The following is a 12,385-nucleotide window of genomic DNA, read 5'->3' on the forward strand; positions in this document are numbered from 1 at the left end:
GTTAGGAGTGTAGTTAATTTGTTCTTTGACCTTCGTCGATGAGAAGAAGATGTTCTCTGCAGCACCCACGTGATGGAAGACGTACGGACTGGGCTGGAACCAATGACCTGGCATCCCTTATGGCAGGCGGATCCTGTATAGGCACACACCAACCAGCCGTGCAGGTTTTTACTGTATGTATTGCATCACAATGATGATGTGTCCCCTCGTCAGCCTATGCTTGTACCCTCTTTCAGCAGAACATTATTAGCAGCAGAGTTCTTTGATGTTGCTCTCATGTTTGTGTGAGATTAAAACTTGTTATCCTTACAAGATCAACTTGGGCCTTTCTTCCCTAGCGGGTTGTATTCGCTATGGTGTGAGCGTTCAGGGGCTTGCCTTCACTTTTCCATTCCACATGTGGAATAGCCTGGTCGCATCACTTATTGTCAGAAGTATATCCATCCTTTTGACCACCAGGGTTCAGGACCAAGACCTGTCGGTTAGGGATGCTCAAGATCCACCATTCTATATACCATTCTATATATCACAGTGCAATTGTTGAATAGCGCTCAGTCTGCATTTACTGTGATGCATCCCGTCCTGTAAAGCACAGTCTAGAACTATCTGATAAATTATGCTACTGGGATTTATACTGCCCACCACTGCCATTTGCATGGTTTCCACTTTTCTGGGGGATCTGAAAGAGAGGGAGACTGGGTGTCCACCTGTTCTCTATTCACTATGCTTTAGGCACACTATGCTGAAGTAGTGAGGCTGAGTGAGCTACTGCCACAAGCATTAGCTGTCCCCATCATCTTGTTTCTTCTGCAACAAGAAAGCTCAGAGAGTGAAGCGCTTGACCCAGCCATTGGTGTTCTACTTGCAGACCACACGTGTAAATCACAACTGACTCAGCACATCCGAGGTCTATAATGTGAATACCATTAAAATGGGTATAGTACCCGGCGAGGGTCAATGTGCTTGTAACAACTAAGCTCATTGGCCCTCACTGGGGCATTACCCGGCTGACAAGGACTTACCTGACAAGGGAGTGCTGCGCGTCCCTCACAGTTCCTTTTCATTCTACCGTCAGGCTGCCATGGAGAGGGAGAAGGGACTACATGTAGACCCTTCTCCCTGTTCCATGACGGCCATTTTTTTATTTACTTTTATTTCATGTGTTTTAATGGCCGCCATGGAAAGGGAGAAGGGACTATGTGTAGACCCTACTCCCGTTCCATGGTATCCATCTTCTTTGTTTACCATGGCTGCCACGGAAAGGGAGAACGGACTACGTTTCTGAATACACAGAGGCCATTTTCTTTTTTCCAGTTGTGAAACGCAAAGCATCGTGCAACCGAAAAAAACACTATTAGTACCCCGGTCTAATGGTTCGGGGTACTAATAGCAATAAGCCCCTCACCGGGGGCGACATTAAGCTCGGGCCAGTAACTAAACCCCGGGGGCATTATCTGACGTGGTAATGCCCCCCCGGCTCAGGCTTGTTGCCTAAATAACAACTGCTGACAAGCACGAGGAAACCAGCAAGAGTAGCTATATAAAACATGATATCATGACCTGTGCTATTGCCTAAAAGGATACTTTGTTACTTTCTTTGGTTCTGGATGCTTTGTTTCTCAGTTGTTAAGTCACCATGCTTTTGTTCCCCTCCTTATATCTGGTCAGACAGGACCCCTCCTAAAACTATGGCCGTTGCTATGTCAAAAGCTAGTGTAGTCATAGGCCTGCATGGTGGGGAGAAAGAAGGTTTTCGTTATCTGGCATCAGTGGCCACTGGAATCACCCTGATGCAAACACTGGCCTCATTCCGAGTTTGTGGTGCGTTGGTTATCGTCACTTTTTGTGGTAGCAACGAAAATTGGTGCCACTTTTATCGCAACGACTGCTGAATTCTGAGTCTGCAGGTAAAGTGGAGGATTCGTCTCCAGCAAAAAGCTGGGGGTAAATCCTCCATGTCACTTTCATAAATCGGCAGATTTACAGCGCAGTATTACTTCTCGCAGTAAATCCGCCAAAGGTCCCAATTGAGTTCTATGGAAGCCAGAAATGGGGATTTACACTGCCCTACCAGCACTCATAATCCAGTGGTAAAGCCAAGGAACAGAGCAGTGCTAACCGTAAACGAGTTTGGCAGTCAATTGGCAAATTGACAGCCAAACTCGTAATGAGGCCCATAGCTCCCAGGACATCTTGGGAGTTGTGATTTTCTTGTGATTTTCTTTATTTATTGATAGGCAGTGACATGACGGCCTTTGGGAAGACTGGGCTTTAGCCTCCCCCTCGAAATGTTTGGGTTCAGTTGACTTGACCTGGTTGGCCTACATAGCCGTGGCAAGGCAGAACAGGACACGGACAATAAACGGTGACAGCGGCTGCACAGTTAACCAAAACCCGGCAATTCTATGTCCAGACCGGAGGCTTCCTAATATGCAATAACTTCTTTGCTCCACAACCAGCAGCAACATTATAAATATGTTATCACTCAAACCAAAAACATTTAAAAACAACAAAAAACATTTTGTAACCTAGGGAAAGACCCCCAGTCCAAGACGGCACCATAGGCATACATTAGGCAATGAAGTTCTTTCCCCAAAGTCCATTGTAATTAGTCCCTCATCCTCTTCTTTGCGGCTCGACCTGCAGATAAGTCATTTCCTACTGTTCGAGCACTGTGATGCTTAGTGTTTGAATATGTTAATTGCATGGTTTATTATTGCTAGATACAATGTTATCTGTGTTTCTTGGTGCTTCTTACAGTTGCTTGAGTTTCTGACTTGGTTGGTTTCAGGAGCTCCAGCGCTTCTGAGTGCTGTGCTCTGTGCTCCGGTTCCCTACTAGCGCCGTGCGGCATCTGCATGCACACATGCTGGGAGCCGCAGGGGGAAAGACAGTGCTGTCACTCAGCACTCGCGCTCACAGACGTCGTGAGGGGCTTGCACGCTAGTGAATGCACAGTAGCAACATGTAGCGCTATTTTAGTGGCGTTTTGGACATTCATAAGTAAACGCTTGGGGGTTAGGAGTTTACATCCCTTCCATCACCTGCTCAGTGTAAGTGCCTGCTGAATCGCCCTGCTCGGCCTCTGGGCAAGAGAGGCCCTGGTTCTTCTCACTGGTTCTTCTCCTCACTGACAAGGCCTGGTCTGCCCTTTTCCTCTCACCCGTAAAGCGTGGGCTGCTTGGGTTGAGGGAAGACCTATGCTCGAGGTGAATTACTGTGGATGACATTATCTCCCTGCCCTCCCGTCCTCCGTTAGCTTTCTAATATACAGAGTCATGTCAGCTCCTAGGGGCAGTGAAGTACAGGACACTGAGGGGAGGCATAATTATCCACTGTTCCAGTTCCTCTGAGGAGGATGGGGTTCCAGTTAGGCTACTGCCTTCAGTTAGAAGGTCTAGCTAGTGCTGGAGATATTCATAGGATTGTGCAAGAGTCTATGGATAGTGCCTTATGGGACCTTAATAATACCCCTGTCTCCGCCTTTGATCACCTTATAATGGGTATTTCCGATTTCCAGGAAGAGGGTGCAGCAGTCCCATTGGCGGGCTCCTCTCTTAAGGGAGCTAAGCAGGATAAGTGTGTGGCCAAAACCAAGCATATTGAGAGTTTATCACCATCAAGGGGGAGTCCCTGTAAGGGTCCCTAGTCCTCATTCCCATAAGAGGAGTAGGGATTCTTCTCCTCAGGATCCTCATCTTCATTGAATAACTCTGATTCTTCACCCAAGAGGTACAAGTTAAAAAAAGGAGGAGTCCCATGATGAACAAAGGGCTTGTGGGATATGCTGGGGGAACCTTTCTTTGATCCCACACATAAACAACATCTGTGCTCGGCGGAATGGCACCCTTCAGAGAGTGTTATGTTATGTTATGTTATGTTATGTTATGTTATGTTATGTTATGTTATGTTAGAGAGTGTGAGTTCCTTCGTGAAGCACTGAGTCAGTAACCCATGGAAAAAGGAAACCTTAATAAATTGTTGAGACAGAGTGCCCATGCCCTAGTCTCCCAAACAAGGTTAGCCAACCACCTGAAATTCATCTAGCCGTCCCTTTCAGGGCTCCCTCCGTACTGCACAGTTTGCTTCCAGGGGGATGCACGCAGGGTACCTTCTTCCCACAGCATAGGACTCAGTGGAGAGGTTGGTCACCCAGAGGAGTAGGTCGATCACAATATACAGCAGGTGGGCATTTTATGTTTATCCACACGTAGATGGAGTTCTTAACTTTGGCTTTCATTGTATCTAGATAGAAATATGAATGTTAGCATGCGCCACACTTAAATGAAACTGTGAATGTTAACAAGTGCTTAGATGGAATCGTGATCACTAGCCTGCCTCACATCTAGATAGGATATTGAGGGTTAGCAAATACGACACACAGATGGAATAATGAATGATAGCAAGCATCACACCTAGACATAATTGCAAGGACAGCAATGCCAATTAACCAATCCACTAACAATTACACCCCTCTGCATACACCTCACAAACTCTAACCAAACACAACCACAAGCCTAAAACACAACAATCCGCACAAACTTCACTATATTGCAACAACAAAACAAACAACACATAGACTCGCACAACAGCACACGACGACTACCGACCGTAAAACACCCCAAGCCCAGCCAACGGACCCACCGGGCTGAGGCTGCTAACAGCACATCACTGCTCTCTTGCACTTTTCCAGCTTATTCCCACTAACCCACCCCCCTTTTCAGAGCTGCCAGAGCGCCAGGGGACCACTGCGGTGGTGATAGTGCACGGTACAAATATCCTTTAACATTAACATTATCATTAACATTAAATGTTTATGTTTACATTTTTCTTCCCAGGGAGAACTCGTTTTGCTCACAATTGGTCTACCCTAAATACAGATGCATGGGGCCTCCAGAAAGTGATGGGGTTCCGTAGTTTTATTACCCCCCGTCAGATGGTTCTCCCCCTTCCATTGGTGTTCAGTCAGGAGAAACAGGATTTGGTGGACACAGAAGTGTGGGACCTCATTCAGAAATGGGCGGTGGTTCACGCCTCTCTCGAAGCGTACCCATTTCTCAGTTCCATCTTTCTGTTTCAAAAGTCAGACAGGGGTTCAGGCCAAATATCAACCCCAAGACTCTCAGTTCTTTTGTGGTCTACCGCAACTTCAAGATGGAGGGCATTCATTATTGAGGGACTCCTTCCTTCAGGGAGATTGGATGGGCAAGATAGATCTGAAAGACGCCTACCTGGTGGGTGCTGTTTACCCTCTTCACCAGGGGTACCTTCAGTTTCAGTGGCAGGGTATTCGTCCGCAGCTCAGATCTCTCCGTTTGGCCTGTCCTCAGCCTGTGGTGTTTCACAAAGCTTCTGCACCTGTTAATGACATTCCTCAGAGCCAGGGATGTGAGAATAATAGTGTACTTCGATTACATGCTCATTTTGGTGCAGGAGAAGGAGTTACTGCTATCACATCACACAGTGACGATTTCTCTCCTCCAAGATCTGGAGCCGGCAGAAGTCCCGTTTGATGTGGGAGGAGGCAAGTATGATACGTGGGGATGTACAATTGATATGGGAAAGCCTACAGGCCACCGGACGGCGCTGTGCACATGCCCTGGGATGTGTAACTTGTCCGACAGTGCTGATGGCACAGAGGGTACGTGAAGGGCCATTTCAGAGTCACTCACCTTCTCCCTGCAGGCGGCACCGGAATACAGCGACTTTGTGGGTACACGCACACCCTCTACCACCACCACTTCCGCAAGCTTGCAGCAAAGCTGCCCAAGGCAAATGTCCCTGCACCTGTCGGGCTCACCTCAGAAGGGCAAGCCAGGCATGAAGAAGCCAGGAAAGTGAGCAGGATTGCTACAGGAAATATGACACTGCTGTTTACGGTATGTTATGGAGATGGTGTGCCTTTGCAGTTCAACCAGGGAGTGTTAGTGTTGGGGAGGGGTTTGCTGAGGGGGAGTTGGTATGGGTAGTTGGTGGCTCAGTGGGAAGTGGTAGTTGTTGTGAGTTGGGGGCATGGTGGAGGTTTGGGGCGGGGTTAGGTAGGGGGTGCTGGGCCACATGTTTGATGTTTGAATTTCTTGTTTAATACATATGCTGCTGCATTTCAAATCATGTCTGGACATTCAGTTTGTGCTCAAGTGTTTTTATTAGTGCACAGTTTCACAGGCAGTGTGTGTGCCCATATGCATGTGCAGGTGCCGTGTACTTAGAAGCCACTTCTTATTAGTTCCTGACGGGCTGCATGCCCATCCATGTCCTCTCTGTCATGGTGTTGTTGCATGTGTGCAGCTGCTCTCTCTTCGGTGTCATCTCCATCGTCTGCTGCGGGCATGTCCATATCCGGGGCAGGGGAATGTTGCGCCTGATGCACATGTTGTGCAACATGGAACAGGCCAGGACTATCTTGCCAACTTTCACAGGCCTGTACATCAACATCCCTTCTGAGCGGTGAAGGAAATGGAATTGTGCCTTCAACAGGCCGACGGTCTGCTCAATTAGGATGTAGGTTCTTTGACCGAATCCATATTTTCGAAAGAGTAAAGTGACCAAATCTTTTATTTCTTTTTTATTGCGGGGGGAGACCCGTCGCAGTGCCCTCTCCATCCCCCTACCTTTATTAATATCCTTACCCCACCCCCACATATATTTTATTAAAAAGGTTTTTTTTGGTAAACATTTTTTTAAGAAATGTGGTCACTTCTTCCTCGAAAACATTGGATTCGGTCACTTTACGTATCGGCTCAATTGTTGTCCTTGTACGGATGTGTGCATGATTGTAGGCTCCGTCATGGTGGTCCTGTGGATGCCTGACGGTGGATGCCTGACTGGGGTCATCAGCCATGGCAGCAATGGGTATTGGGAGTCACATGCATGGAAAGGGAAACAGTGAGGGACACATCAGTGCAGTAACAGTGCAGTGCGTTCAAGGTGGATGTGTGACACATGCATCTGGGTCTGTGCACTTTCTGGCCGTGTGAGACCTTGCATGTCTCCTGACAGGTTCTGCTGGTCATGACATGTGTGGGATGGGTAAACCGGGGTGGTGTTGGTGGGTGGGGCTTCGTGCCATGCGAGTGATGGATTGTGGGACCTGTTGTGCAATACATGTGCCTGTCCACCCGTGCCCAGGTAGTGCTGGTGTGTCACTCCACGCAAACATGTGGAATGTGCCAGTCATGGCCAGCCACTCCTGTCTGCGGTTGTGTCACTGATTTTGCGTGGTGCCTGTGAGGCATGCACTACTGACAGTGTACATCCCTCCCCCCATTCACTTCACATGAAATGTGGTTTCTGTTGATCATTTTACTCACCCAATAGCCAGGTCCGCTGTCCAATGTAACACAACATGTAGCCGGGCAACGTGCAGTTGTGCAGGACCATTGAGTCGTGTCGATCGTGAGATTCGTGCGCAGCAATGCTTGATGATCAACTCGGAGTCAAATACAACCTGCACATTCAGGGAGTGGTACATCTCTCTGTTATGGTACACCTCCTCTGCGGTGTGCCCTGCCACTAGCTCAATGTGTGTACAGTCAAGTGCCCCAAGCACATTGGGAATGCCAGCAAGGGCATGAAACCGGATCTTGGTGGCATTCGCCTGTGCTTGCGTCATTGACAGGGCAATGTGCTGGGACACATGGCAGAGGATGGCATCCGGAACCTGCACCAGCACTTTTGAAACGGCAGGCTATGAGATTCCATGCAACTCACCAACTGTGTGCTGAAATGTGCCCATGGGAAGGAAATGCATCACAGACACCTCCTTCAACAGTGGGGGTATGGCAGTGAAGATTCCAATGACACTATGGATGTCGTCCTGGATGAGGTTGACTGTTGAGAGGATGGTCTCCCTGTTCAGCTAGTAGAGTGTATGAATTTGGCTGTCTGTCAGGGTCCAGGGTGTGGCCCTTGCGCCGGGTATGGGTGCACAACGACATGGCACGGCTTGCTGTGCATTGTTACTCGCCATCATCATTAACCTCCTCCTCCTCTGCTGCCTGTCTGCTTGTTGCCAGTCTTCAACCTCCTGTGCATAGAGATGCACTCCTGCATGAAGCACCTCCATGTTCATGGCTGCTGCTACAATCGGCAGCATGGCTGTGTTGCTGTGTGTTTGAGGTGTGGGTGTGATCCTTTTCTGCAGTCCCTGTGCTCATTGTGGATTGGGTGCACCTGTGGCATGTACCTGCACACCTGGGCCTGGTTACTGCCCGGTTGGCGGTGCTTGTGTTACTGGCAGGGTTTTCCTGATGCGACTAGCATTTCTGCGTCTCACTGGTTGTTATGTGGTCAGAATGGCACCTTCTTTCCTTGGTGCCAGAGTTTCTGGAGGTGCCTTTCATGTGTTCCCCGGTTTACATTGCCATTGCTACCGTCGACTGTGTCACAGTTCACGCAGTGGCCAGCAACGCTGTTTCCGTAGTTGCCTCTCGTAGTGCGGTGGTCCAGAATGTGTGCCGGTTATTGGAATTACAAGCACGTTGTTCCCAGACCGCCACACTTGGAATGAGGCCCATTGCATTACATTTTTGGGCCTTCGTTATACATTCGCAACAGTGTCAGCTGCTTCTTCCACAGAAACTAATGAAGGGTATTCGGCTCCAGATCAGGTCCATTTTACGAACAAGGTTTCTCTCTATCCGGGTTCTCGCCCGGGTCATAGGAACGTTATCTGCCTCGGGTAAGGTGATGTTTCCAGCCCTGAAAACATTACAGGGCTCTTCAGATATTGAAGACCCGCCATCTCCAGTGGGGGACTCCTTAATCACAAGCTGTGCATCTACCCCCGATGCGACAGACGTGTTACACTGGTGGATTCAACACATGGAGCCCAGGAATGGGAGGGCTATCTTCGGTTTCGCACCCAATATGGTGGCAGAAGCAGATGGCAGTCTGACAGGTTGGGGAGCAAGAAAGCAGGAGATTTCTTCTGGCGGGAAATGGTCCACTCAAGAACAGTCATTTCATATCAACAAACTGGAATTATTTGCAGCCTCCTTTTCTGTAAAAAGCTTAGTCAAGGACAGGATGAACTGTTGCATCCAGCTAAGAATGGACAATGTATCAGCGCTGAGGTACATCGATAGGCTGAGGTAACTCGGTCCAAGGGTCTAGCAGACATAGCAAGGAATTCTAGGCATTTCTGCCTCAATCGCAGGATTATGCTTCAGGCAGAATACCTCCCGGGCTTAGTCAACACGGTAGCGAATTGGAACTCTAGGTTCCTGCGAGACAGAAGCGACTGCAAGCTGAACGGTAAAATGTTCCTTCTGCTAGTGGATATTTGTGGTCCGTTCCACATGTATCTCTTTGTCTCTCACCTCAATTGCCAGGTTACACGTTTTTTCAGTTGGTGTCCAGATCCAGAGGCAGTTGCTGTGCATACTTTTCTCCCCGACTGAGTATGCGTTTCCCCCGTTCTTGCTCATATCAAGGGTTCTGCTCCAGGTGCGCAGGCAGGTGGCCTCGATAGTTCCCCTGACGCCCTCCTGCCCATCCCAGGTGTGGTTTCCGGACCTGCTAGAGCTATTAGTAGATGTCCCAGACTTCTCCCGTCCTTTCCCCTTTTCATCACCGATCCGGGGGGAGGTTACCATGAGTTTGTTTTTCAAGATCAACTCCTGCTCATACCATGGAAGATTTATGTGAGTCCTGTTAAAGTCACGATCTTTCGAGAGACGCTTGTCAGGTTATCAGGGACTCATGGTCTAGATTCACTCAGGTGTACTACTCATCAGCATGGTCGCGTTGGGTGGGCTGTTGTGTGGAATGGGACATCAATCCCATTCTGCCCTGCCTGTGGAAGTAGTTAACTTCCTGGTATCTCTATTCAAGGAGAGAAATGCTTACAACATTATTAACAATTTCCACTCAGCTTTTTCCACAGGTCATATTTTGGTTAAAGACTTGTTGGTAGACACTTTCTAGTTAGGAAAGCATTGGGGTCCATTTGGATTAAGGTTCCCCTTAAGGATAAGTATTCTGTTTTCTGGGATATTCATATGGTTTCAGTTTGTTTCAGTCATGGCCTTCAAATGAGAATTTGTCGCTTCAACAATTGTCTGCAAAGTTGATTTTGCTGTTATGCCTTATTTGCATTAAAAAGGTTTCTGATGTTAGAGATTTGGATGTGGATAACAAAGCTTACTCTCCTAATGGGGTAACCATTTTATCACTCACAGAACAAAGTGTTTGACTACCTCGGTTTCTCAGAAACTATGCGTGGTTCATTGTTTACAATGTTATGTGTGCGTGACTGGCCTATTGTTGTCTATGGCCACTTGTCAGCTGCTAATATCCATCAGTAAACCTTTTAGGGCAGTTTCCTCAGGCACTTTGGCTCGCTGGGTTCGATGAGTTATCAAGGAGACGCAGGTGGATGTTTACATCTTTGGGGCTCATTCCGCTATGGGGGCTATAGCTTCTAAATTGGTGTTGTTGGGACGAAGGCAGGAAGGTATTTTCTGTGCAGCTCATTGGTCTAAAGAGTCTACTTTTAAAGCTTTTTATCGTAAAAAGGTTCAGCATATGGTACATGTGGTGTTGCAAGAGCTTTGAACTTGCATAATAGGAAGCCTCCGTTATTGACATAGAATGGCCAACCCCCCTCACTAACTTCAGTGGGGGTTTAGATTCTATAAAGAGACACAGAGATGAGTATTATCCCTCCCACCCTCCCTCATTGTTTGTTCTCTCTTCCTTCAGTCTTTGAAGAGAAGACCAGCTGGATACATTTGGGGAGCTTGCAGAAGGGTCAAGGCTTCACTTGGAGTTCGATTTCTGGATGAATGGCGTTTCTCGTCTGGAATGTGGTCTAGCAGATTACAATGGTTTTTATAGTAGGGAAAGACTCTGATTGGCTAATGGATGCTTATGGCTGCCATCTTGGACTGGTGGTCTTTACCCAGGTTACAAAACGTTTTGTGTTGTTTTTAAATGTTTTTGGTGTAAGCGAAAACGTGTTTAAATCTTTGCTGCTGGTTGTGGAGTAAAGAAGTTATTGCATAATACTCGACTTTGTGTCTCATAATAGAATCTAAACCCCCACTCATGCAAGTGAGGGGGGGGTTGGCCATTACGAATGTAAGGTGTTTTCATTGTTAACACATGTATTCGTATACATTACATTTTTAGGCAATTGAAAATGTGATGGGGTGTTTCACACTTGCGTGTAAGGGGATCGATTGGAAGGGTCGGGGCATAGAAGACAGCTCATTCTCACAACAGTTCTTAAGTGTGTGGTTTCAGACATGAAGGAGAGTTAACAGCTTGTAACATTCACGCTGCACCAGAATAGTCTCTTTGGAATATGTAAAGACTTTAGATGCCCCCACACAAGTAAGTTCACCCCTCCCCCACAGTCTCTGAAGTGCTACCCCTCCCCCACAGTTTCTGAAGTTAGCACCTCTCCCTACATTTTAGGGGTAGCCCCCAAAATGTGATCCTAGTTGCACACCTGGTGATCGGAAAATAACTTTTTCGGTATAGTACTGTATTTCGTGTATTTAATAAGAGTCAAGATGACCGTCAGGGAAATCAACCAATTAAGCACTGCTAACGCTCTACAATTTCCTACCTCATAAAGTTAGCTCCCTGCTGGGTGTGTCCGCATTGTATCTTGTTTCACATTTTTTAGTCCGCGCTGAAATTGGAAGAGAAAGTTCCACACCAGGGCTCAGATATCTGGCTGACCTCCTTGTCGACACAAGGCTCAGCGAGTGGCTTGCACGTTTTTTGCTGCCTTCAATTCCACAAGGACAGCATAGTCATCTTTTTCGCAGTATTTCGCTCATTTCGACTGGAGAGAACTTTTTTTTTACGTGTGCGTCTAGCCTGGCCCCGGGCCCAGTCCGGGGAAGGCTACAAGCTCCGCAGCTGGCAAATGTTTTGCTTCTGTGGGTTCTGGTATCTCTCACATGTGTCAGCGGAGGGATCTCAGCAGGATGATGTCACCCGCTCGCGCAGGGATGGGAGAGCCCCGCGTGCTGCTCCAGCCTCTCCCACGTGGCACTGTCGACTCAGGCTCACCCCTGGGAGGTCAACCACAGTTCATCAGAGCCCCATGAGTCAGAGCCCAGGCAAAAAGTTATTTCAGCAATGTCACAGCAAGAAAGGGCTCATTCGCGCACATGCACAAGGGACTGGAGAAGGCATGCTACAAAAGGCACCCATTAGTACCATTTAATGGTCTGTCTTTGGAGATCCCATGGCACATAAATCAAGTTAAAGTAATGTAGCGTCCGGGATAGTTTAGTGGGTTGGTGCGTTTGCTATAGAAATCCATGAGTAACCAGTTAGTCAGAGACATCTCAACCAAACCCCTGCCATGTTGTATACAAATACAAAGCTTGCAGAACCGCGGTTGCAATCCAAGTTGTTCATGTCT

At 47.8% G+C, this 12,385-nt stretch overlaps 1 long non-coding RNA gene across 2 annotated transcripts in view; it reads right to left on the minus strand.

The window, feature by feature from the left end:
* LOC138527278 (uncharacterized) overlaps positions 1-11,891 on the minus strand; it is a 106,556-nt gene extending 94,665 nt beyond the window's left edge. For both annotated transcript variants that reach the window (XR_011283850.1, XR_011283849.1), the window contains exon 1: positions 11,576-11,891. This is a non-coding gene — a long non-coding RNA (uncharacterized lncRNA). The remainder of the gene's footprint in view (positions 1-11,575) is intronic.
* Positions 11,892-12,385: the final 494 nt, after the last annotated feature.

The sequence above is a fragment of the Ambystoma mexicanum genome, chromosome 14 (genome assembly GCF_040938575.1).
Source record: "Ambystoma mexicanum isolate Mex_15411 chromosome 14, UKY_AmexF1_1, whole genome shotgun sequence".
Classification (NCBI taxonomy): Eukaryota; Metazoa; Chordata; class Amphibia; order Caudata; family Ambystomatidae; genus Ambystoma; species Ambystoma mexicanum.